This window comes from Giraffa tippelskirchi, chromosome 1, assembly GCF_054371585.1.
Source record: "Giraffa tippelskirchi isolate mGirTip1 chromosome 1, T2T-mGirTip1v1.2.pri, whole genome shotgun sequence".
Taxonomy (NCBI): Eukaryota; Metazoa; Chordata; class Mammalia; order Artiodactyla; family Giraffidae; genus Giraffa; species Giraffa tippelskirchi.
Genome location: NC_137275.1, coordinates 144,599,229 through 144,625,211, shown reverse-complemented (window position 1 = coordinate 144,625,211; position 25,983 = coordinate 144,599,229). Strand labels below are relative to the sequence as shown.

At 38.0% G+C, this 25,983-nt stretch overlaps 1 protein-coding gene and 1 long non-coding RNA gene across 5 annotated transcripts in view; one reads left to right on the top strand and one right to left on the bottom strand.

Annotated features, from left to right (window-relative positions):
• Positions 1-25,983, bottom strand: part of SLC24A2 (solute carrier family 24 member 2) — a 264,631-nt gene that overhangs the window by 196,942 nt on the left and 41,706 nt on the right. The window lies entirely within an intron of this gene.
• Positions 1-25,983, top strand: part of LOC145509758 (uncharacterized) — a 58,621-nt gene that overhangs the window by 6,745 nt on the left and 25,893 nt on the right. The window contains exons 3-5 of one of the 3 annotated variants that reach the window (XR_014056397.1): positions 17,814-17,930; positions 22,530-22,662; positions 23,351-23,418. This is a non-coding gene — a long non-coding RNA (uncharacterized LOC145509758). The remainder of the gene's footprint in view (positions 1-17,813; positions 17,931-22,529; positions 22,663-23,350; positions 23,419-25,983) is intronic. The other 2 variants (XR_014056398.1, XR_014056393.1) reach the window with 2 other exon arrangements.

Here is a 25,983-nt window from a genome sequence, read left to right as displayed (position 1 = left end):
GTCAATTTAATTCTCTGACTAACCAAGAATTGTCATATGCACCATACATGGTGGACTTCTAATTTGCAAAGAATTTGCTAAAATGAGTTTATCAATAAAAAGATACTGCCATGTATGGCAAAAACCATCACAATATTGTAAAGTAGTTATCCTCCAATTAAAATAAATAAATTTTATTTATTATTATAAATAAAATAAATAAAATTTTAAATGCTTCCTCCAGAAGTCTATTTGATTTTTAAAGAACTCCAGAAAAAAATGGAATTCTATACAAAATCATCTAAATTTGAAAGTTAAACTGATGAACAATAAAGTTACATAACGCCTGCTCACCTAATCCAGGCTCAATGTATTGTTTGAGGTTCTGAATTTTTTTTTAACCTGGATCTTAAACTGTTTTCTTAGATGCTCTGTATAGCTTCTCTGCTCTTTCTCTGACTAAAATAATCTGAAGCCTCTTATAGTAATTATACTGGAGTAGGAGTTTCCATAAAATGGTTGAACGATTCATTTTTCAATGACTCAATTACATGAAAATTTCACTGAAAATTTTAGTCACAAAAAACAATACATGTGTGTATTAAGATCTAATCAGACTGGGATAGATGAAGACAGTGATGACAATTCAATGACTTCATAGTGGTCCAGTATAACTGTGTTCCTTAGACTGGCACCGTAGCCCTTACTGACTGCCAGCCTTAGGGTCACTGTATCAGAGTCACTGAATGCCTCGGACTGGATATAAACGTCATACATGTTCAAATACTTCGATCAACAGTTCTCACTGAGGGAATGGCTTTCTATTAGCTCATTAAAAGATGACCCAGTTTTGCTCTCTTCAACTTCTAGAATTTTAAAGGGTGGTATCAACTTATTTCCCTTAGGACTCGCTGAATTTATACCAGTGTCTTCCCTTTTGAAATTTTTTAGAGCTGGTCTGAGGAAAGTGGGACACACTTCCCTTGACACCATTTCAAGCTGTATGAGAAAGAGAAACCTGTCTGCAATAAACTGTCAAATGGAATAATGACAGAGCGCAATCAAGTCATCTGCAAAGTCTCACCAGCTCTCTTCCACTTCCACGTCACATAATATCCAAAATGCCAAGGTTCCTGGTGAATATTTCTTCTGGGCATGTACTGCTAAGGCTTTGCTGTTTGACATTTTCAGAGGCATAGTGTGCAATTCTGGTGCTCACAGGACACTCTTTTTCTTGGTTACCGGCATCAAATTTTGGGTCAGGAGAGTTGTCCGCAGGGGACCTACTGCAACACTCTCATAACCAAATTAGTGGGAGAGGAAGTATGGCTAATATCTTAACACCATGTATATTATTTACAACCCAGTACTAATTTCTTTAGCACTCTTACCTGTTTCACATCTGACCTAGACTACTGTGCATCACTTTTTTGTTTAGTCTGAGTTCTTCACAAAGCTCTCAGGTGATGCTCAATGCTCTCAAGATGTTTTTATATCTTAGTTCCTAAACCTTTATTGTGCAAGGAAAGAGCTTAGGCTGAGAAATGAGAGGAGTCAGAGTATTTGAGGAATTGTGTCTAAAATCGTCACTAATGGCAGAAGAGAAAGGGTCCAGAAGGTGAGAGGCTGAGCAGAGAAAGATAGGAACCAGCCTGGGTTGAGTTTAAGGGTTTATGGAAATTTTCATTGTCAATTAAGATCAAATCTTGAGTACTTAGAACACCAACAAGTTCACTGATTAAGTAAAATGGACCTCAATCCTAAACGAACTTTATATAACCACCTCGATGACTCAGAATATTTTGTCTCATGTTATTATCTACCTTTCTGGATTATTCTCTCTTTGGGTATCCATTACTGCATAGAATAGAGTTGATTATACCTAGAAACTATGTTTAGCAATACATACATGAAGTATTAATAAATGCAACATTATGTGACTTCAAGCAAGTCACATCATCTTTCACAATCTCAGTCTTTGAGACAACTCTAAATTCCCTCCAAATTCTTTTGTAGCTCGATGATACAGTTCACACAGTCAAATTTCCATAGGGGCCAAGGAGGTAACATAAATGGATGAAGGAGGCTAGAGATAAACCGTAGGTGCTAAGCTACTAGTATCATGACCAATCAATACAAGCAGTTCCTGCCTTGTTATACTGTATTTTTAAAATCTCTATGTGTGCCAAACAAGGGCGAATGAGGTTGATTTGGGGACATTCGTTTGACTCTGAGAATCTATAATAATTTGCCAGCTATGACAACGATGGAGTGGAAAAGACCCTTTTTTTTTTTTAAAATAAATTTATTTATTTTAGTTGGGGGCTAATTACTTTACAGTATTGTAGTAGTTTTTGCCATACATTGACATGAATCAGCCATGGGTTTACATGTGTTCCCCTGCCTGGACCCCCCTCCCACCTCCCTCCCCATCCCATCCCTCTGGGTCATCCCATTGCCCCAGCCCTGAGCATTTGTCTCATGCATTGAACATGGAATGGTGTTCTGTTTCACATATGATAATATACATGTTTCAATGCTGTGGTACATATACACAATGGAATATTACTCAGCCATTAAAAAAATACATTTGAATCGGTTCTATTGAGATGGATGAAACTGGAGCCCATAATACAGACTGAAGTAAGCGAGAAAGAAAGACACCAATACAGTATACTAATGCATATATATGGAATTTGAAAAATGGTAACGATAACCCTATATGCGAGACAGGGAAAAGACCCTTTTGAAGATGAAAGTGCCCACTTGAGACAGCCTTGTCAGAAAATGACAGGGTGAAATTTCATTGTGAACACATGGGTTATGAACCTTGAAATTGTTAACTGGTCCCTAAGAATTAGGCCTGGCATGCTGCAGTCCATGGGGTCCACAAAGAGTCAGACACGACTAAGCAACTGAACTGAACTAAAGAATTAAACTACGGAACTACAAGAAACCTGTAGCTGTCCATGGTGCTTACGAATTCTCCATAAAGCTGGAGGCTCTTCTCAAGAGTCTGTGGTATGGGGACACTTTACACTGAACATGTTGTGTGTTTAAAAAAAAGAAAAAAATCAACTCAGTGTAGCCCAAGAGGATCTGATGTATTCTTGACTCAACTCATAGCAATATGAGTTTAAATAGAAACTCATGTCCTCGATTTTCTTTCTGTAGTTCTGAAACAATTGGTGTATAGAGGGTGGCGTGTGTGTGTGTGTGTGTGTGTGTGTGTGTGTGTGTGTGTGTGTGTTATACCGTTGAAAGCTTCTACCAGCATCATATAGTCCCCTGATGTTAATAATATCCTGACTTGATTCTCTAAGTTTCTAAAGTACAGTGCTTGATACAAGTCACTGTTTAGGTACCAGAAATTCTGCTCCAGAGTGTGCAGTTCTGTGTTATAGGAATGCCTATTTCTGATCCTTCTCTCTATACAAGTTTCACTCCTTGATAACTATTCCCTTTGACAAATTTATGAAAAATTACTCTTGCCTCAAAGTGATGGAAAATTAAAATTCTATATAACACACTAAAAAAGAAAGAAGAAAACAAACAAAAAAGGAAGTTGAAAACAGCATTTAATCCAGAGAATTTTCCACTCTGAAAATACCACTATTAAAATACAATTCACAAAATCAAAACATCAATTCTGTATGTTCATAAAACTGAGAGCAAAATGGTATCAGCTGGATTTTAGTTACAGACATCCATTTCCATTATAAATTATATGTTCTGAAATGTTGGTCCTATGTTGATACTAGCTAGAGGAGTTTTTGTGCAAATCCGGAATTTTTTTTTAAGTTTTAGAGTTAGTAATTTGCCTTGATTGGAGTAACAACAGTAAAAGAAAAACATGGAGACAAAAATATGTGTTCCAATAAAATAACTAAACATTTAAATCTCTCCCTTCTTTCACAATAAAGGCTTAAGAAGCTTTAATCATGAAATGATAAATATGATGGAATTAGGGAAGTTATTAAAGAATTTAAATAAGTGGAAAGGATATTAACACCATTAAAATAGGAGGCTCTTTAAAATGTCATTTAGTCCCCATCATTTCAGATACTTCTGAATCTTCCTCTTTCTTATGCCTTCGTAATGAAACAACTCCACAGTACTTCTAAATAAATCATCCTAACACCTAATAGCCTTCATTTTCATCCAAAGATGGAAGATTATTTCTTCCTATCTAAACTTAATCTTTTCCATTTAAAGCTTATTTCCTTTTTTAAAAGTCTCTCTGTCTGCATATTCATGGAGAAAATATTGGTCATTATTCCTCATATGACTGAAAAGTCACTAAATTAGTGAGGCTTATGGACCTCATTTCTTCAACCTTAGTTTATGTACCTTTTACTTTCCATTTTCTAATATAAGGTTATTTTCCATGATACTTTTCTTTCTAATTCCTCACATCCCATTGGTTGTACAATCCCTCCTAAGAGGAGAAAGCATTTCAGACACTACATGTCAACTGCCATTATAGCTTTTGTATGTGCTATTTATATGACCTTTCTTAAATTAAAATGGAAATTATGGTGGACAGTATTTAAGTAGTTTCGCCTATAGTAGGAGGTGAGTGCAAATAGGTTTATTTAGACTAAAAAAACTGGATTATTAAACCTTAGAGCAGATGAAATCAGATACTATTTTCAAGAGTGTTCCCTAGGAAAGCTTATGAGATTAGGAAGTCTATTGAAACAATAGAAAGTATGTGTCTTCATAGGAGTTAATTGGGCTGAGCTGAAAATGACATTTTGGTATCACCTTAAAATAAAAAGATATTATGACATACAGTAACATGAATACAAGTTGTGCCTCCTTTGCCACTCTTATATCTTCAACAGGAAAGCCATAAATAGTTGATTAATATTCACTTTGTGGTTCTTATAAATAGCTAAAACACATGTGATAAGTCAAGACAATCTTTAAAGGAATCATGCAAAGTTTCATCAGAAAGAACCAGTTAACATTACCAGATGTCCATTAGGTACAGGGATATGAATTAAGCTCTCTGGGAAATTACATAGAATAGCATCATATTCATGCATGTGAGCACTGGACCATAAAGAAAGCTGAATGCCAAAGAATTGATGCTTTTGAGCTGCGGTGTTGGAGAAGACTCTTAAGAGTCCCTTGGATTGCAAGGAGGTCAAACCATCAATCCTAAAGGAAATCAATCCTGAATGTTCATTAGAAGGACTGATGCTGAAGGTGAAGTTCCAATAATTTGGCCACCTGATATGAAGAGCCAACTCACTAGACAGACCCTGATGCTGGGAAAGAGTGAAGGCAGGAGAAGAAGGGGATGACAGAGGACAAGATGGTTGGATGGCATCACTGACTCAATGGACACGAGTTTGAGCAAGCTCCAAGAGATGGTGAAGAATAGGGAAGCCTGGTGTGCTGCAGTCCATGAGTTAGACAAGACTGAGCGACTGAACAACAAAACATATTCAATCCTTATCTTTGAGGTACTAACTCAACTTGAAGAGCTGAGGCAACAAAATGCAAGTGGAAGATCACACAAACAAAATGATAAAGAAGACTTCCAAACAACTTTAACATGTATTACTGACTTTGAATGCGAAGGGCAGAGGGAGGGGGAAATGTCAAAGAGTTTTTAGAGTATTTGGAGGTGCCAGAATGAGGTGAAGCCAGTACAGGAAGATAGGTTTTGAGGGATGCTGTTAAAGGCTATTTTCTTGTCCTAATAGAATCTGGAAGGTCACCTCTGAAAGTAATGAAATCCTCTCTGCACTGCAATAAGATTGTTCAATTTTTAATTCAAGGAAAAATCCCAAAGCAAATGGCACTTAAAATACCGGGGCTTGGGGGAGGCAGTGATAAAATTATCATCAAAATTTAAAGACCTGTCAATCTAAGCAGTACACTCGAATCCATTTTTAAATAAATTATATTGTTTTTAAATGACAGATGCCACTTCTATCATGTACATTCCTGCAATCTAATTCACCAGGAATCTCCAAATCACTTATGGCAATTAGTTTAGGTGCTGCTTGATCTAGCAATCATGTCATTTGCTCTCTTTTTCTATTTTTGTTGCCTCAATGTGAAGGAGTTTTAACTTATTTCATAGTTTTGTTAAAACAAAGAGAAACAGGATGTACCAAAAAAAAAAGAATGAACGCAGAGAACATCTGGTACTCCTCCCCCATTTAAAAATGATATTGAATGCAGGTACTTCCTTTCCAAATACTCTAGCACCTTTCATTGAATTTATAGTCAAAGTTTTCTCCCTGTAAACTCTATCTAAAATCATAAACTGAATCTTTCATCTTATCACAGTGACTTAACACAGATTCTGATATAAGCCATTTTTGCCATATGACTTTAGAATCAAGTACAGCACTAGAAGGCACCCTAAGAAATATTAGGGCTATTACCTGGCCTTCCAGTATAGCTGAATCAGACAGAGACAGATCAATTACTTTCCTATTCATATAATTCTCCTTGAAAGATAATTTTAAGAGAATTTCTGTTAATAATTAATAATAGAAGTCCAGGGCCAGAGTCAAAGTGAGAACAAACTATTGAAGCAAAGTTTACAGTTCAAAATGCCTTCTATACACCATACTTCAGAATGGAAATGAACATAAAGAGTTTAATTCAACAAATGTTTCTTGAGAATTTATCAAGTACTCGGTCCTGTACAAGGTATGTCTTTGATAATGTGTATATTTTGCCATCTTGAGTGTTTGCAACTCATAAATTTACACAGATTGAATGCATTGAATTATTTAGATGTGTGACCTATGAAGTAATCTAACTTACGGTATAATATGATTTGTAGTACATCTGTAGTAAGGTTAACATCCAAACACAACTTCTGCCATAGTCTACTAATTTAATTTGTTCTGCAGTGATATTGATATAACACAATTATTGTACCTGCTGGAGAATAACAATTCATTTGAAGAAGAATTTAAGAGCATATTTTCCTAGAAGATTTCTCTTTTGGAAACTCAGAGCCAGGAAGTTTGGTGAACACAGAATCATGATTAATCTCATACATTTGGTTAAATGCATAGCTGACTTACTCAATCAGACTTAACAAGGGACGCTATAACAAAGAGAATGACATTCTAACACAGTAGTCTGGGATAACATCTGTTTTTTTCAAACATGACACAATTTAAGCAGATCATTTCCTCTGAGAAAGGTGATGTCTTCAAAGTTAAAACTACATTGAAGACTGAACAAATATATAAGAGATAAGTGTGTACAATTTTGATCTGTAAAAGATGAGTTGTGGACAGAATAAAATGTTTAAATAACCTGACATGCCCTGAGGTCCTGCCAAAAAGTAACATTACTAACATAAAGTCTGTTATAGTGCTTCCCTTTCAGTAAAACAGTGCCAAGTGGCTTTGTTTTGTGGCATTTTAAGTGGAAAACAGCGAGTTTATGCCCATTCTAATTACCTCTAGCTGCTCTAATTCCTAAAGAGCCACATGATTAAGTTCAGAAAGAATTCAGTCTTTAAGTTTAAAAAAAGAAGTATAAATTACTTAAATTTCCCCAATTTTTAATTAATGCACACATTATAATTTTGGCATAGTTATCAACTTAAACATCTTTGAAACCAATAAGGCATATTTCAAATACAAATATCAAACTGCAAAGGATACCACTATAGGTAAGCCAATAAGCAAGACACAGATTAAATCCCAAATCCAACAAAATCTTCAGGATTTACTAAATCTCACCTCTTCCTTGTACGTGCTCCTTACCCTTGGTCCCAACTCTTGCAGTTCTTGTCTGCATCATTCAAAACCTCTGTCCTACACTGTAGCTATATTTATCCACTGTAGTACATGCCAATGGTATGATTTTGTCCTACAGAGGGCATTTGCAATGTATAGAGACATATTTGGTTGCCCCAACTGGGGGTTAGGGAGGGACTGCTGGCATTCAATGGGCAGAGGTCAGAGATGCTGCTAAACATCCTAGAGTGCCCAGCATTGTGAAGTGAAGTGAAAGAAAAGTAAAACTGTTAGTCGCTCAGTCATGTCTGACTCTGTGACCCCAAGGACTGTAGTCCGCCAAGCTCCTCTGTTCATGGAATTCCCCAGGAAAGAATACTGGAGTGGGTAACCATTCCCTTTTCCAGGGGATCTTCCCAACTCAGGGATTGAACCCAGGTCTCCTGCATTGCAGGCAGATTTTTTTTATTGTCTGAGCTACCAGGGAAGCCCAATTCTAGCATAGTACCCCACAACAAACAAGTATCCGGCCCAAAATGTTAATAATGCCCAGGATGAGAAATCGTGCACATTGTACTCCTAATAAACGTTTAATTTCATATTGCACATTGTAATTACATACAACTCAGTTGTTTCTTTAGTAGCTAAATGAAGTAATGTCAGTCTAAACATACCTCCTTCGGAATAAGCAAACAGTTGAGGTAAGAGAATTTGGCTCAACATTTTATTTTTGCTCTGTTTTGGCTTAGGATGCAAACGATACAAACTCTGTTGAATGTTTTTGATAAAAGCTCTCAGATTTAGAGGTAATCTGTCTACAAAATAAACTGTCTTTCCAGGACTTCATTTACACTAAACCACAGCATTTTATATGCACATTTATTTTTGCCATTTTAAAAGAAATATACACACGAATATGATCAGATGGTTGTGTGAATAAAGGTCACAACATTAAAAACACATATGGAGGCCACTGTTACTGTGGTCTTGCAGGGCTGAGAGTTTGGGGGGATGTCTGACACGTACTTCTTATCCACGTTCCTAAAGATGCAGAGCTAAGCGGATGTGGTCCACAGATCAACATGAGACTCAGGGTATCTCAGGGAAGTTTTCCCCTACTCCCAGGATACACAACAGCTACTCATACTCCCCCCTGGCGTAGAGGGATGTCAGGTTTAAAAGAAAAGTTCAATTCTTGCTATATCCTGGCCCTTCTATACTCAGGGTGTGTGTGAGTCACTCAGTTGTGTCCGATTCTTTGTGACCCTGTGGACTATATCCCGCCAGGCACTTCTGTCCATGGAATTCTCAAAGCAAGAAAACTGGAATGGACTGCCATTCCCTTCGCCAAGGGATCTTCCCAACCTAGGAATTGAACCCGGGTCTCCTGCACTGTAAGCGGATTCTTTACCACCTAAGCTAGCAGGGAAGCCCTTTTATACTCAGACCTACATGGTATTGAGGTGGGGGGAAATTCCTTATTTTCCCTAGTCTATGGGCTTCTGCTTAACAAGGATTATTTACAAACACTATGATCTCTTGATTCTTGAAGCAAACTCAGCACTAGGGAGGCCACATCTTCATCAGGAAAAGGAGGCAGAGTCAAGTCCTTTGTAGCCCTAATCAAGATTTCTTCACCAGCTTTCAGTTCAGTTCAGTCACTCAGTCGTGTCCGACTCTTTGCGACCCCATGAATTGCAGCACGCCAGGCCTCTCTGTCCATCACCAACTCCTGGAGTCTACCCAAACCCATGTCCATCGAGTCGGTGATGCCATCCAACCATCTCATCCTCTGTCGTCCCCTTTTCCTCCTGCCCCCAATCCTTCCCAGCATTAGGGTCTTTTCCAATGAGTCAACCCTTCGCATGAGGTGGCCAAAGTATTGGAGTTTCAGCTTCAAGATCAGTCCTTCCAATGAACACCCAGGATTGATCTCTTTTAGGATGGATTGATTGGATCTCCTTGCAGTCCAAGGGACTCTCAAGAGTCTTCTCCAACACCACAGTTCAAAAGCATCAATTCTTCGGCACTCAGCTTTCTTCACCGTCCAACTCTCACATCCATACATGACCACTGGAAAAACCATAGCCTTGACTAGACAGACTTTTGTTGGCAAAGTAATGTCTCTGCTTTTAAATATGCTATCTAGGTTGGCCATAACCTTCCTTCCAAGGAGTAAGCGTCTTTTAATTTCATGGCTGCAGTCACCATCAGCAGTGATTCTGGAGCCCAAAAAAATAAAGTCTGACACTGTTTCCACTGTTTCCCCATCTATTTCCCATGAAGTGATGGGACCAGATGCCATGATCTTAGTTTTCTGAACGTTGAGCTTTAAGCCAACTTTTTCCAGCACCTCAAAAACCAAGTTTCACCTCTTGGCAAGACTTTTCACTATGGGGACAAGGATTTCACATTAAACATGGGGTAGGATTACACTTCCTCTCAACAGGCCGTCTCCTTGATGCAATAAGAATATTCTAATTGTTTGGAAGAGAATATAAAATTCAGGAATACCTTATATCCAGCTAAAAAGAAGGTAAAATCTGGTTCCATCAACAACAGTACAATCTTCCTTTGTGTTTTAGTGTGACTCTATATATTGCTTTGGCTTATTCATTTTATTTTGTTTCAGTATGAAAGCAAGCAAAGTTGCAGTGTGTTTTATTACTTCCAAGCAGCAATCAGAAGGTACAGCACTCCCTCTAAAACAGGAGAAGGAGTGCAAGAAAAGGCTGCGCTGGAGCCTGGAAACCTAGGTGACCTTCTCCAAACTGAACAGAGTGTGAAATGTGATTTTGCTCTCTTTAGAATGATTATTGAATTCCTGTTGGCTAATAAGACCATTTGGCATTAAATATCCTCTAGTTTGTCATGCAGATGACTCACTTAAAATTGTTACAAGATCGTGTTATTCACATATGGTTAACTTAGTTCACTTCATCTGCTGTTTACCAACTGTTCTATAGAATATTTTTGCATTCTGTAGAATTGATCTGTTTACCTCAAGGCAAATTCAACTGGATCTATATAGCCTTTTTTTTTTCTTTCAAACCAAGGAAAGTTTCCAATTAATTCTGAAGTTACAATGAATGCTCTGGGTATATTTTGGTTTTTTTTTCTTCATGTCAGAAAGGTTGTATTCTATTTATTGCTTGGTAGTACACAGCAGGTCATCATCTGGCTGGGTGCCTTGGTGAAGTCAGTCCCAGATTTATGATTTGTACCTACTGCATTTAGGCACTGAAATAATTCATGGTGAAACTTCTTCACCATTAAAGAAGCAAAGATTTTGTCACTTTAATTATAGGGAAAGTAAAAACAGCAATTCTGTATCAGCAGGCTTAACTACTCTTGGGTTCTTCTTATCAAGTAAATCTGTTGAGATTTTATGCTATAGAGTCCTAGCTTAAGTTGGCATGAATACTAGACATTTTTATGTAGGCAGAATCAAATGAGAGCGGGATCTTTATACAGTGACATTTTTGTCATCACCTCAGGAAACTAAAACAGAATGTTTCCGATACAACCCAGATTTTGAAAAGTGGCCTTTAAATAACTTGCAAGCTTAGCTCATAATCAGCATTTCTTTTGTGCATTAGAATTTGACTTCAGTTCCCCTACCTTCTTCCCTAATTCATTTTTCTCTATAGGCTTTGCACCCTCCCAGACACTATATCATTTATTACAGTAGTCTTACTGTTTCTATTGTCTGTCTCCTCTACAAGAAGGTAAGGTCCAAGAGGGCAGGAATTTGGACCAGTTTTGTTTCCTGCAGGAGCCTAAGCACTTAGAAAAATGGCTACAATGTAGTAAACACTTGTACCATATGTTGGATGAATGAATACTACATCTTTCACTCTTCCTCCAACTATTTTTTTTTTCTCCAAGCATTCAGGTAATTTCACTGTAAACCATTTTTTAGAAGAAATAGTTTCTAAAAATTCATTTTTCCCAAGTATTGAAAAGACGACTCTATTTGAAAAACTACCCTCTAATAATTTACCTTATATATCTCTGAGCAAAGATCAAATCAGTTTTATTTGAAAACATGGTCATTTTCTATTGATATAAGAAATCATAAACCAAGATCCTTCCCAATACTTTCTGAGAGGGTAAAGGGATTGCTTCCAGTCTTCATAGCACACCTCCCTAAGTTCATAAAAGCAAGCAGGTTAATCCTAAGGGCCTAAACTGTCCTGAGAGGTCAATGTCATTAATCCTTTTCCAATGAAATAGCTGAAGCCCCAAATAGCTTGCATTCTTACCAGGTAAGGGAGTGAGGAGCTGGAGTGGAATCAAATGAGCTGGGCTTGGAAGTCGTGCCCTCCTTTCTAAACATATCAGTCCCAGCTCAGGTCCAAAGAGTAGAGTCCCTCTTGTTCTTTGGGTTATTTATGGTTTTCTGAAAGGCAGATGGTCTCACTTGAGTTGCTCTGTGGGACTGGCACTTTTAATGAATTAGTGACAGAAAAAAAAAATTGACTCACTCCCAGCTGGATAATTTCAAAAATACCAAACTGAAAAGAATGATATCTCATAAATTCAGGCAAATGGGCATTAAGGAGGTTAAGCTGACTGTCCTTTCAATATACTGAGTATTAGCATTTTTCCAAGGCTTCAGGCTGGTAATGTTGTTTCAGTTCCAAAGACTACGCCTTTCATTAAAAATCTTTTATGCACTCTGCTTTGTTATAATAATAATAATAAAAAAGTCTTAAGGTGTCACAGGTAATGATTATAGAAGGTTCTCAGCTCTGAGGGGAGGAATGCTTAGAAAAGGCAGGCACAATTTTCAAAAGCCACATACCATTTATCTCAGTACAAAAAAAAAAAAACCAGCTATAGCCAACAATTCACATAAGTTTAATTATCCAGACTGTTGATTTAGCAAATTCTGGATATTGGAAGGCACCTTAATTTTTGTATAGTCAGAGGCCCAAAGAACTCTAGGCTAGCTTATTTTATTCACTGCCAGGAAAAAGGGTGTTTTGGTTTGTTCAGTTGCTATAACAAAATACCACAGACAGGGTGGCATATAAACAACAGAGATTTATGTCTCACAGTTCTGGAGGCTGGAAGTCTGAGATCAGGATTCCAGTGTGGTCAGGGGAGGGCCCTCTTCTGGGCTGGCGATGTCTCCTGGTATCCTGGTGTCACGGTGTAAGGGGCTAGAAAGCTTGGTGGGGTCTCTTTTATCAGAGCAATAATGCCATTAATGAGGGCTCCGCTCTCATCATTCAAGTACCTCCCAAAGGCCCCACCCCCTAGAACCATCAGTTTGAACATTAGGATTTCAACATATGGACTTTGGGGGAAGTGCGTGTGTGCATGTTAACTTGCTCAGATGTGTCTGACTCTTTGCGACCCCATAGACTGTAGCCCACCAGGCTCCTCTGTCCATGAGGATTCTCCAGACAAGAATACTGGAGTGGAATACCATGCTGTCTTCCAGGGGATCTTCCTGACCCAGGGATTGAACCTGTGTCTCCTGTGGCTCCTGCACTGCAGGCAGATTCTTTATCCCTGAACCACTGAGGAAGCCCCTTTGGGAAGACAAATATTCAAACCATAGCTAAGGGCATATTCAATAGCAACAATTTGCTTTTACTTGAGTTGAGGCTTGGGTTATAAAAGCAAAGCAGTACACTGAAAGGAGTGACTTTACTGTATGTAAATTTTAAAAGAAATTAAAATAACTGCCTACTGATCAGCTCCATAACATGATTTGGTGCTAAATCCCTCAGCCACAGACATAGTGTTCCTTAGATTGCTTTTGATTAGCACAGGGACATAGAACCCAGAGAGAAGACATGAAGACAAAAGCAGCCCCACTGTGGAGTTTGGGAGACTGCAAAGCCAAAGAAAAATTCCCTTCCCGGTACATTAAAATCCAATTTAAAAAATATAGAAAGCGATTTATCCATTTTTTAAGGAGGTGGGGGGAAAACGCTCAGTCTCACATACTGAGGGTGTATAAGCCAGGGTTCTCCAGAAAAAAACAAATAATTACCTACCAAAAACAAAAAAAAAGAAAGAAAAGCACACAAGTCTGAGGTAGGTGTTCTGTCTTCCCTCTCTCTCCAATAGCCCTAGTGCCAACACCTTGCCAACCACACAGCAGTCACTCAATGTTTGTAGAATGAACTGCAAGGATGAGAAGGAGCTGGGAACTACCATTTCAATGAATGAACGCTAGTTTACCTCACTTGAGCCCACAGGTAAATTTAGTGGACTGTCGTTTACGGGAACACTTTCCATAGCAGTACGGCAATCTCCCTCACTTTCTTCAAGCCTCTGATCAATTGCCATCAGAGAGGAGGTATGCAATATAGTGAGAACTCACACAATGCTTCATCACAGCCAATGTAGAATGTGTCTTTGGAAAGGTTAAATGTGAAAACTGATTTTGAAGGTCATTTGGCAATGTCTGTCAACATCTTGACTGTATGTTTATCCTACAGACAAAATACATAGTTCATCTGTCCATCTGTATAAAGATGTGCAAAAATACTCAGTGCTATGATTTTGGGATTGTAGAAAAGAATCTAAATATCCATCAATAGGGGAAGTTAAACCAGTGATGGTACAACCTGACTATGTAATGCTGGACCACTGTGTCACAGAACAAGGCCAATGTACATGTAGCAACATGAAAATGCAGCCAACGTACCTATTAAATGAAAAAAGCAAGTTGCATGAGTTATTTGTGTTTATAAAACACATATTTGTATATTTATATGTACATTTCTTACTGCTTGAATTGCTTAAAATATGGATATATTACCTTCACACTAAAAATTCTCAGAATATTTAATTATCTAATGCATATCTTTTCTAAGCATAGATGACTGCATTTAAACTCACATTTGACATTGTTTTAAGTCGTAACTTCTACTTCTTCCTACACTTAAGTTCTTGGGTTATTTTCTACTTTTGATAATAAAAGTTTCTGGCAATGTAACAAAAAGATACTCATCTTTCAAGTGCTTGACCATACTTAAACTGCCATGCTTTTCAGTCCATTTTGCTCTATGCTCTATTTGTTCAAATGCTGAGGGATATTGATTTATCTTGAGGTACATGTTTTATTTATATATTTTTTGGTTGCCCTTGGTCTTAGGTACTGCAGAGTACTTAGGTACTCCACAACCAGGCTTTCTCTGGTTGTGGTGAGCGGGCTTCTCATTTCAGTGGCTTCTCTTGTTGCAGAGCTTGAGCTTGGGCTCTAGGCTCTGGGGCTCAGTAGTTGCGATGCAAGGGCTCAAGTGCCCAGCAGAATGTGGAATCTTCCTAGACCAGGGATCAAACTCATTTCCCCTGTACTGGCAGGCAGAATCTTAACCACCAGACCACCAGGGAAGTCTGAGGAACATATTTTAAAACAAGCCAGCACAAGCAATCTAACATGGTAAATAAAGCAACTGATATATTAAGTTTAGCTTACTCTTCTCATTTATATGTTGTCTCAATAGTTAGTCATTGAATAAAATGTAAGAAGTGGTTTTAGTTGTTGGAAAAGGTATCGACTTTAAAATCAGATCTTAGTTTGAATCCTGTCTCTGCCCTTAACGTGACTTATTTTCTCTGAGCCTCAGTCTCTCCATTTGTAAAATGCGTTTCTTGTGAGGATTATCCATCGTGTTACAGACAGAATGTTTCTGTCCCCAACCACCACCACCCCCAATCTGTTTGTTGAAGATCTAACCCCTAATGTGACTGCATTTGGAGACAGGATCTATAATGAAGTAATTAAGGTTAAACAAGGTCATCAGGATGGGGTGCTGGTCCAATAGGATTGGATTTCTTATAAATGAACACAATAGAGTGCTCACTTTTTTCTCTCCTGCTGCCAAGTGAGGACACAGTGAGGAGACTGCAACCAGGAAAAACCTCTCACCAGAAACTGGTTCTAGCTTCCAGAACTGTGAAGAAGTAAATTTCTATTGCCTAAGCCATTCAGTCTGTGAAATTTTGTTACAGCAGCTAGAGCTGACTAACACACACAGCATGGGTAAAGCATCCAAGACAGTACCAGCTGCATAGCTGCCACTGAGTAAATGATGACCACAGGACAGTGTCACGTTGCACAGCAACCTATTATTGGAACATGATGCATATTGGAATTATGTCCCTGCTCTGCATCACAACTACCTCCAAAATGTGAAAACTGAGGACTGCCTGTATACTTACATTTCTTATAATAATCATGTATTGTAATTATATGTATGTATATTTAACAGATTTCTATATATATATGTATGTGTGTGTGTGTATATATATATATATAATTACCTGGTGGCTCAGATGGTGAAGAATCTGCCTGCAATGCAGGAGACCTGGGTGTGATCCCTGAATCAGGAAGATCCCCTGGAGAAGGGAATGGCAACCCACTCCAGTATTCTTGCCTGGAGAATCCCATGGACAGAGGAACCTGGCAGGCTACAGTCAGTGGTGTCACCAAGAGTCACACACCACTGAGCGACTAACACTTTCACATGGTTAACAGTAATAACATTTTAATGACAACAATATACCATCAAAGAAAGATGTGGATTATTGTCATCAGTTCATTCAAATGACACTGCTTTTGGCTTGGATGTAAGTGACCACAACCCCTAATCACTGTGCATAGTCAAGTCAAAGTGAAAGTGAAAGTCACTCAGCCATGTTTGACTCTTTGCGACCCCGTGGACTGTCCATGGAATTCTCCATGCCACAATACTGGAGTGGGTAGCCTTTCCCTTCTCCAGGGGATCTTCCCAACCCAGGGATCAAATCCAGGTATCCTGTATTGCGGGCTAATTCTTTACCAGCTGAGCCACAGGGAAGCCCAATAATACTGGAGTGTGAAGCCTATCCCTTCTCCAGCGGATCTTCCCGACCCAGGATCAAACCGGGGTCTCCTGCATTGCATGTGGATTCTTTACCAGCTGAGCTACCAGGGAAGCCCAAAGTGAGGAACTAAAGGACTGAAAATTCATCTTGTAACTAAAGTGATTATCTTAGCCTGGAAGACAGGGAAATACTATACACAAGGAAACAGATTGTCACCTTGCCATTGCTTGAGTGTAACACTTAGAGAAGACAGAGAAAGTTCGGAGAAGGGTATGATCTCTTTACACAGGTTACAACTTAAGCTAGACTAAAGATGTGGAAGCCCTGATTGCACTACTGCTTATAAGGAGATAGAGGACCAGTTCAAACACTCATAAATTTAATGGTGAATGGAACTATATTGTGATGTAAATTGTCACCAACACAGTATCTTAAAGGCGCTCAGTGCTGTCAAACTGAGTTGGATATGAACCCTAGCTTTATAACCTACCCATTGGGAGTCAGTTTCTTTAATCATTTGAGCATTATGTTCCTGGTCTGTGAAATGGGTATAAAAATATCTACCCTGCAGGTTGTAAGGATTTGAGAACATGGAGGAAAAGCATTGAGGTCATGTTGGTACGTTGCAAGTGCTCAAAAAATGATTCCTATTGCCGTTTATTATGATGTCCAGTATTAAACCTTAGAGTTACTCACTGGTAAAAACAACAGCAACAACAAAAAAAACCCTTTTCCTGGTGGACATTTGGATATATGCATAAATGGGTGGATGCAGATACCTGCCTGGTTACACTTATACTCAGCACAGAGCTTGATACCCAGAGGGCACCCAGTTATACTCACTGCCCAAACAAACATTCCAGTGGCTTAGCACCACTGGCTGGCACTGGAGAGGCAGAGATTGTGGGATTAATGTTCAAACAGTCCAATTAGCTTCTAGAAAGCTCTCTGATTAGTGGTTTGGACTGACAGGGCACCACGAGACCAACACTTTCGGGAATGCTAGAAATACTGGTTGTTCATAGTGTGAGTATATCCACCCATGTGACTCCCTCAGGGCCGGCAGCCTAATATAGAGGCTTAGCAATGTTGGGGATGTGTCAGGATTTAACCCCAACCTCATAACCTGAGATCTACCTCTTTCCCAGAGCTGTGCTGGATTGTCCTCTGCAGTTACTCTGCCTACAAAGGCCAACTGCACTTCATATGCAGAAACCATGGCTCTGACCATGAAACAGAGGGACTGACTGCCGGGGTCACTTTTTATTGCAGGCCCAGCTGCCCTCCCATCTGCTTGCCAGCCTGGAGAAAAGACTGAAAGCTGAAAATGGGAAAATAATACAGCTCCAACTATTAAGAAATCCTGATTTTTCTTTCAGTTGTCATCCTGTGAGTAAAACCTAGGAATTAACCTGTAACCTGTGTGTGTGTGTGTGTGTGTGTGTGTGTGTGTGTGTGTGTGTGTGCATGCGTGTTTTAAATTTCAGATATGGGCAAAAGCCACAGGGACACATTCCTTAGACCATCCCAGGCCCAATGGTGTTAGAGGAAGAAAACAGTGACTCAAAAGTCACATAAGGATGGAATATTTTGGAAATCTTAAGATGTGACTGGTGTTTAAAAAATACAAAAGGCTAATATGGTTCTAAGCAAACACTGCACATATGAGCTGCTCTCTGGTTGGTACCCAAGTCCAAGTTTCCAGGCCTGGTGGCCTTTGGTTCTTGAGTCTTAGCAACAAAGGAAAAAGCACTGTCAATCCAGGGCCTTTGGATTTAGAATTCTCTTGGCCCAGTTCTTAGCACCTTTTATGTGAATGCCCTTCTGCATCGTGTCTCAACACTGCTGACCTAAAGGTATCAGAACCAAAGTTCTTGAGGTTCTTCAGCCCAAAATTGCTTCATAGCAGAACCATCTCCATTCCTTTTGGTTGCAGCACTTTCTTCACTCCCTTGCACCTTTTGCCCAGGTCTTGCTCCAGTGATGACCTATGAGAAAATTTTACAGAGAAGGCTGCTTGCTGCACAGGACAGAGCCTAGTACAGTCCTCTCAGCACCTAGCTTGGCACCCAGATTTGAACAGATGTTCCGGAAGGGTTGGAATGGAGGAAATCTTCCCATTTAGTTATTTCTGGAGTAATCCTAGATCCCTCGCCAGTTTTCTTGACATGAAAATCCTCCAGCTGGTGGTTTTCAGCAGTTCTCCGTGACAATGGAAACACAATGCATGGGAGGGTATTAAATTGATTAAAATATTCTAAGGCGCTTAATATATATGGTCCAGACAGTGGTAAAAATACTCATTTATATTGGACTTTAGTAAGTAAAGGATATATATGATATATCTCTATAGTTTTAACAAAACGATAATAAAATAGAGGAAGGAAAAAGAATGTAGTGATAATAATTAACTTGAAAAGTGACAAAAGAGAAAAAAGAACATTTATTTAGAAAGACATAGAAAATAGCATGATAGATTATACATCCATAATTATGTCAACTATACACTGACTAAATATTCTAAGAGACAAAGATTGTAAAGAGTAGAAAACTGACAAATGTTAACCAAGAGAAGGCTGGTATAGCTATATTAAAATTATATAAAGTAGACTTTAAAGCCAGAAAATTTACTAGAAATCAAGAAGGCCATTTCATAAGCATGAAAGGGTTATCTCAGCCTAATGATATAATAATGCTCAATTTGTGTGTTTTAGAACATAACTTCAAAATATATACAAAGCAAAAATTAATAGAAGTAAACAAACAGAAAAACTACACCATAGTGGGAGATTTTGATGTACTTCTCCCTGCAATTGATAGAAAGAACAGACAAAAACATTTGAAGGATGTGATAAATGAGGATGTCTGCTGTTTTTTCCTTTATACTGCATTGCACTCGAGGTCTGAGCCAGGCTCACTCAGGCTCATTTGCAGGGACGGGGGTAAGAAGACAAATGGAACCTATGTTCTCCACATATAAATCTTCAGAAACTACAAATCAAGTTACAAACTGTCAAAATATGTTCTGTACTCTTACCTTGACAAATAAATCTTTATAATGATAAAATATAAAAAGGATAAAGCTAATATTTCTATATAACTTAAATTTGGCAAAATATTAAAGATGATTAAATTTAATTATTACAGTTCACCTCAGGTGTTCTGTTGATGGGCTGTCCAGGTTTAAATAAGTCATAAAGTGAAGGCATGAAAAATCCATCAATTATCATATATTTATACACAAAATTATTTTTATATCTTTATTTTGGCAAATTTGTCACATTTCTATAGTAAAGATTTTCATATAATTGGTACTATTAATGGTAATGATTTGAAGGTTAAAAAATAAAATGCAATTGCAGTCAAGGTATGTAAATTAATGTATTTTTATAAAAATAAAGAAAATGTAAAATATAAAAAATTTTTTTACTTTCAAAACTACATCTCTTCTATAATATTCAAAATTATGTATTAAAGCTAAAGACAAGATACAAATGAATTGATCAATATCAAAATTTTACATAAAAATTACTTAAGAAACCTGATATTTTATGTTTAAATGTGAAAACTTAATAAATTTTATTAATATTGTTTATGCATGCAAAATATTTCCAACATTCACATTCAATGTCCTTCTATATGTCAATAAAATGAATCAGTATAAGGCATCATATATATTAGGTCTAGACTTAAGAATATGCAAATTTATGCACTCCTGGTGCTCTGCTGCAGGGCTGGAGCTAGGGCTCCAAGATTTCAAAAAAAATGCAAATTTAAGAGTAATATAAATTGTTTCCTACTGTAAAATACTCCTCAACTGGGATATGCAATTGCTGCAAAGATGTTGCTAATTTATGCATAATTTGCTATTTCCCAGAACTACAAATAAGAACACAAGAGAAGTAAGAAAACAGGAGCCCAAACTACTGGGAAACAATACTTTATTATACAAGGAAGCTATGCATTCATACTATCTAAAACGAAAGATTTGTCAAGTTAATCAATTTGTCTTTTACCTCAATAGTTCTGCCACTCCAGCCCCCCTCACTACAAAGCAATGTTAGTTCCCACTATCAACATGAACACAACTCACAAACTGTCATGGAATCTGGATGCCATCAACTTTGATTCAAAAAGAATGTATAAGACTTGCAGAACCACTTTTCTGGAAGGTGGATGCTAGGGTAAAAGTGAATATTGGAGTAAGATCTCAAGTAATAGAGAAGCTCATGCATTTTATAAATTTATTATGTTCAGTATATATTTCTGATATGCTGTTCTAAAAGAGGTATCGGTCTTAACCAGTGCAATAAAGCAAGAAAAATAAATGAACAGTATAAAGATTAAAAGGGAAGAAGCAAAGCTGTCATTATCTGCAAGCAACATGACTGCATAGATAGAAAAGATTATCTTCAAAGAAACTATTTGAATTAATAACTGAATTTAACAAACCAATTATATTATATTTCCATACAAAGAAAAGAAAATTAAAAATTATTGCATTCAAAATAGTATGAGTCTATAAAAATCATTCATCTAGGAATAAATCCAATAAAAGATATGCAGAGCCTCTACAAAGAAAATGAAATTACTTAGAGAAATTAAAAAGTATAAATCAATGTAAAGGTACAAAATGCTATGGATAGAAGAGTAATTGCAAGTAATTTCTACTGAAGTTACAGACTGAATGCAATCCTAATCAAAATCCTATCAGGTAGTTTATAAATTATAATAAGTTGATTTAAATTTTATATGCAAGTAAAAAAGGCCAAGCATGATCAAGAAAGTTCTGAAGAACAAATTTTATGAATGTATACCATTAGAGTTTTAATCCTTACTATGATGAAAATAGCACCATAGTCACACAAAGAGACTAACCCATGAGGCTCCTCTGTCCATAGGGTTAGAATCCGGGCAAGAATACTGGAGTGGGTTGCCATTTCCTTCTCCAGGAGATCTTCCCGACCCAGGGATCAAACCTGCATCTGCTTTGGCAGGCAGATTCTTTACCACTGAGTCACCAGGAAAGCCCAATAGAAATAGAAAAACTTAAAAAAAAAAAAAAAAAAAAAAAGGTAGACAACCCAATGAAAGCACGCACAAGACTTAAAAAGACTCTTCACAAATATATCCAAATAGCCAACTAAGCGTCAGAAAATGTGATCAAGAAAAAAGAACTAAAAGTGACAATGAAACTCCATGACACAACTATTAGAATGTTTAAAATGAAGAAGTCAGACAATGCCAAGTGTTGCCAAGGATACAGAACAATTGGAACTAGTAAAAGGAAAACTAGCCTTACTACTTGGAAAAATTGTTAGTGGTATTTATCTGTTAAAGTTGGACCGATGCATATTACAAGATCCAACAATTCCTTTCTTGATATATACCCAAGAGAAATGTATGCAAAAGTGCACCAACAGTCATGTACAAGCATATTCGTAGCAACATTATTTGAAATAGCCAAAAGCTGAAAATAACTCAGTTTTTATATGAATGGCAGAATGAATGAATAAATTGTGGTATACATACAATAAATTACTATACAGTAAGGAAAATAAGTGAACTATGACCAAATGCAACATGGATAAATCTCATCAACAAGGCAGAGCAAAAGAAGCCAAACTCAAAAAAGTACATTTTCTATGAGTCCACATAGACAAAGTTCAAAACAGGTGATAGAGGTCACTAATTGGGGAAAGGGTTGGGGAGAGGACCTGGGAGAGTACTATAAAAAGGCCCAAATGTTTGCAGTATTCTTTTTTCTGATCTAAGTGGGGCTTACATGAGCATGTTCAATTTGGAAATGTATCAAGTTATAAGTAAATGTACTGAATCATCATGAATGAAATTATACAGTTCAATGGGAAGGGATGGGCATGGAGAGGGGGTACAGTAAGATAAATAAAACATGAGTAGACAAACAATTATTATTATAGTTGAGAGTTGGCTACATGGGAGTTCACTGTACTGTTCTTTGAACTTTAGGTATATCTGAAATTTTCCATTATAAAAAGGGCCAGATTTTTTTTTTTTTTAAAGACATAGAAACCTACAACAGCCTCCTGATGGTTTACTGCCCTCTCTGACTGAATCACAGTTTCATTGGCTCTATCTGAAGGTAAATAAACACTGATAAAACTAAATGTCATTTGAGGACAATGGGATGATGCTATATTTTGCATGCCTTGCCTGGCACCCAGAGTGCTGCCTCTTCCTCTTTAAGAGCTCACAGATTTGGTTTCCACTGCTGCCATCAGCACGCCTTCTTGCCTGAAAACTTTTGTGTCAATGATTAAGTTATTTACCTCTCAGCTCAAACCTGCCATTCTATATTCTGACTCTCTGAAACTGAGGATGGGGCTCTGCAAACTATACTATTTTGGAGGAGGGCACTCCACAAGGCTTGAGGATCTTAGTTCAATCCCCAACCAGGTACTGAACCCAGGGCCATAGCAGTAAAAGCACTGAGTCCTAACCACTGGACTGCCAGGGAACTGCCTGCAAATTTGCTTCTGGTTTGCCAGCTGGCCTTCTCATTCTGCCCAAAAAAAGGGGCACGGATGGAGATACGAAGTCTGTAAGAAGAAGGGACTTGCTCCTTCCTTTCTACTTCCTGTCAGTTTCTTGATCCTTTGAGTTTCACCCCCCAGGGTGGTAGTCCCTTCCCATCCCAGCAGCTGAATCTAGCATGCCCTTCCTCACACGGCCAGCCTCACAGCCCTCTGCTCAAAGATCGGAGCATCAGGACAAACTCTTCTGAGTTTCTAAGTTTTATTAATTCCAGTCTTTTCCCTTTGTTTCCCCAGTCCTAGGAGTGGTGGCTGCTTCTTGAAATTCCAAATCCCTGGTACCTTAAAGTTTTCTTACACTTCAGGTAATTAACAACTTTCTGCCTGGTTAACCATGCTCTGTCAAGCTCACTCTGTTCCAGTAGGAGATGTGATTTCTGCCTCCTCCTGCATCCTGATTGATACAACTTTCGAGAGTTATATTCTGTCCCTGTGGCCTCTATGCTTGACAAAAAAATACTGATTATTTTCTCTCACTGAGCATATACATTTGTTTTTTAAAAAATCAATAAACTCTTCTCCTTCCCACTTTCACCATAAGTAAGCAGAACAACAATTTCAACTATTCGAGTATTTGGCAATCTCAATGTTTATAAATGACTACTGGACATTAAACAATCAAGCTTTGCCTGAACAATACAGTTATTCACACAGGATAAAATGGGACAGCTTTTGACAGGGTAAACCTGAGCTTCAAGTCACATTGTCTCTCCCGTGTTTACATTATTCCTCTTAAACCTTCCCATTGTGACTGAAATTGATATGACAATACTGAAATTCAGAGGCAGAAAAGCCAAATTCTCCTTCAAAAGCAACTGTCATCAAATTGTTGTTGTCATAAAGATACAGAAGCTATATAGTAGGTGTTTAATTTAAAAGCAGATAAGAGGAAAGTTGTGTATTATAGGAATGAGTGTTGCCCCAGAGAGCAAACTATTGGGAATTTAGTCAAAATGTGCTGTAGAAAGATGTACAGGTATTACCCAAAGGTAAAAAAGCAAATCAAAGTTTTTGTGTAAATACATCTTCTCTGAATAAATTTCTGAGACATAACCTAAACAGAGTCATCTTAGCTATTCCATTTAATAACATGGGACATTTATGTATAAGAAGACCCCTCCCCTAATGCAATTTCATTAGTGTGACATTCCTCTCCCCTTCGAATTCTCCTATCACCTATATGGAATGGAGCTTATTATTACTACCCTTCTCTGTGCTCCCTCCTCTATACCCACTGCCTAGATACAGGGAGGTTGGAACCTTCTCTTAGTTCAAGTGTATAAAAGTGGCCAAAGAGGAATATGAGCCTGTTTTTCTGATTCACAGCCTGATCCTCCTTTCATAAAGGTGCTCTAGCTAGCATTACATTGTGTCTCTTTCAGAGACAAGGCAAACCAAGAAGTGACCTATGAAAGGAATCGATGAACTTAATCCCTACCCACTCAACACACAAACCTGTCCTCAGGAATGTCTCTTCATAGGACGTTGAGTCAGTTGGTCTCCATGGGTCACAAATGTACCTCTAGTAGTGAGACAGCAGCACCTGTTGCATTTGGAGGGAAACCACCGAGAGCCGTTATCAACAGATGGAATCCCCAACAGGACGTCGGGATTTCCAATTAAAACCAAAGAATGCTTTTGCTTCAGTGAAAGCCTTAAAAACATGTTAAATGTCTCGGATTTTTCATAAGTCTGAGAAAAACCTGCTATTTTGAAAAATGGAGGCATTCTGTGCTTAACATCTTTCTTTCAAAGCAACAGCATGTAAAAATTGAAAAGTCAAAATCAGCGTTGGGCTAAGGGAGCAGTTAGAGCTGAGCTGCAATAATTACTGCTGAGATGGTGTCACAGGGTCAATCAGTTTCCCACTTCTGTTCATGGGAAGTTGATCATGCACTGATTTTAATTCACTTTACAAATTATACAGAATTTTAATCAGCTGCTTTTTAGGGAAACAGTATCTGAAACACAGGTGACACTGATTTTCTACATTTTTTAAAAAATGATCATTTACTGTGCTGTAACTATAACTTGAAAGGATAAAGTGTTTTCCTTCAGTGGCATTTCTCAGACTTTGCCATTGTCCCCAAGCTGAGGACAGGATGGGTGTGGGCTGGGTGCAGGTGTAAGCCCAAGACAGTTACTGTGAAGCACAATTTCTTTGAATTTGTGTAATATACAACTAAGAGAGATTTTTGCATTTCATAATCTGTTCTTGTTTGCTTAATATAAAAATGTTCTAAATTACTTGCTAGCTAAATTATTTAACTGCGCCCCCCCTCTAAAATATCTACCAGGAAAATTATGCTTGGCTTGTAGAGTTGTGTTTATCCTGAGGCATGCTACTGCCTCTCCTAATTCAAAAAGCATGGAAGTTTAGGCACAGTTCTTTTGACTCTAAAAATGCTCTACTGGGCACATGGGGACAACAGCATAAATGGACTGATGCCTTGTTTTGATGGGTTGCAGGTAAGCAGGATACTGCCTAACTTCATTAACCCATCCCTAAAATGTAGGGCAGTATTTATGTGATGATTCAGTGGTTTAAAATGAAAACAGCTCTGCCCCTTCAGTCCTACCTAATTCCCAGTCCTGGATCACTTCCTCAACACCCATGAAGCACAGTGTCGCTGGAGGGGGAAGCCACAGTGTATTTCATTTCTAATGGGGTTCAGAGAGCTGCCTTCCATGTTTTCCTACCTCATGCCAATTACCTGGCATGTTGCACAGCAGTCCTGCCAAACCGTTTCTTCTTTTCCCAAGGACAAAGCCCTCCTCCCTCAAGAGGAAGGTCTAGTTTATGTTAGTGAGAAGATCTACTCTACTCCTGAGAAGATCAAGACCACTATCTTCAAGTGTTAGTCTCTCAA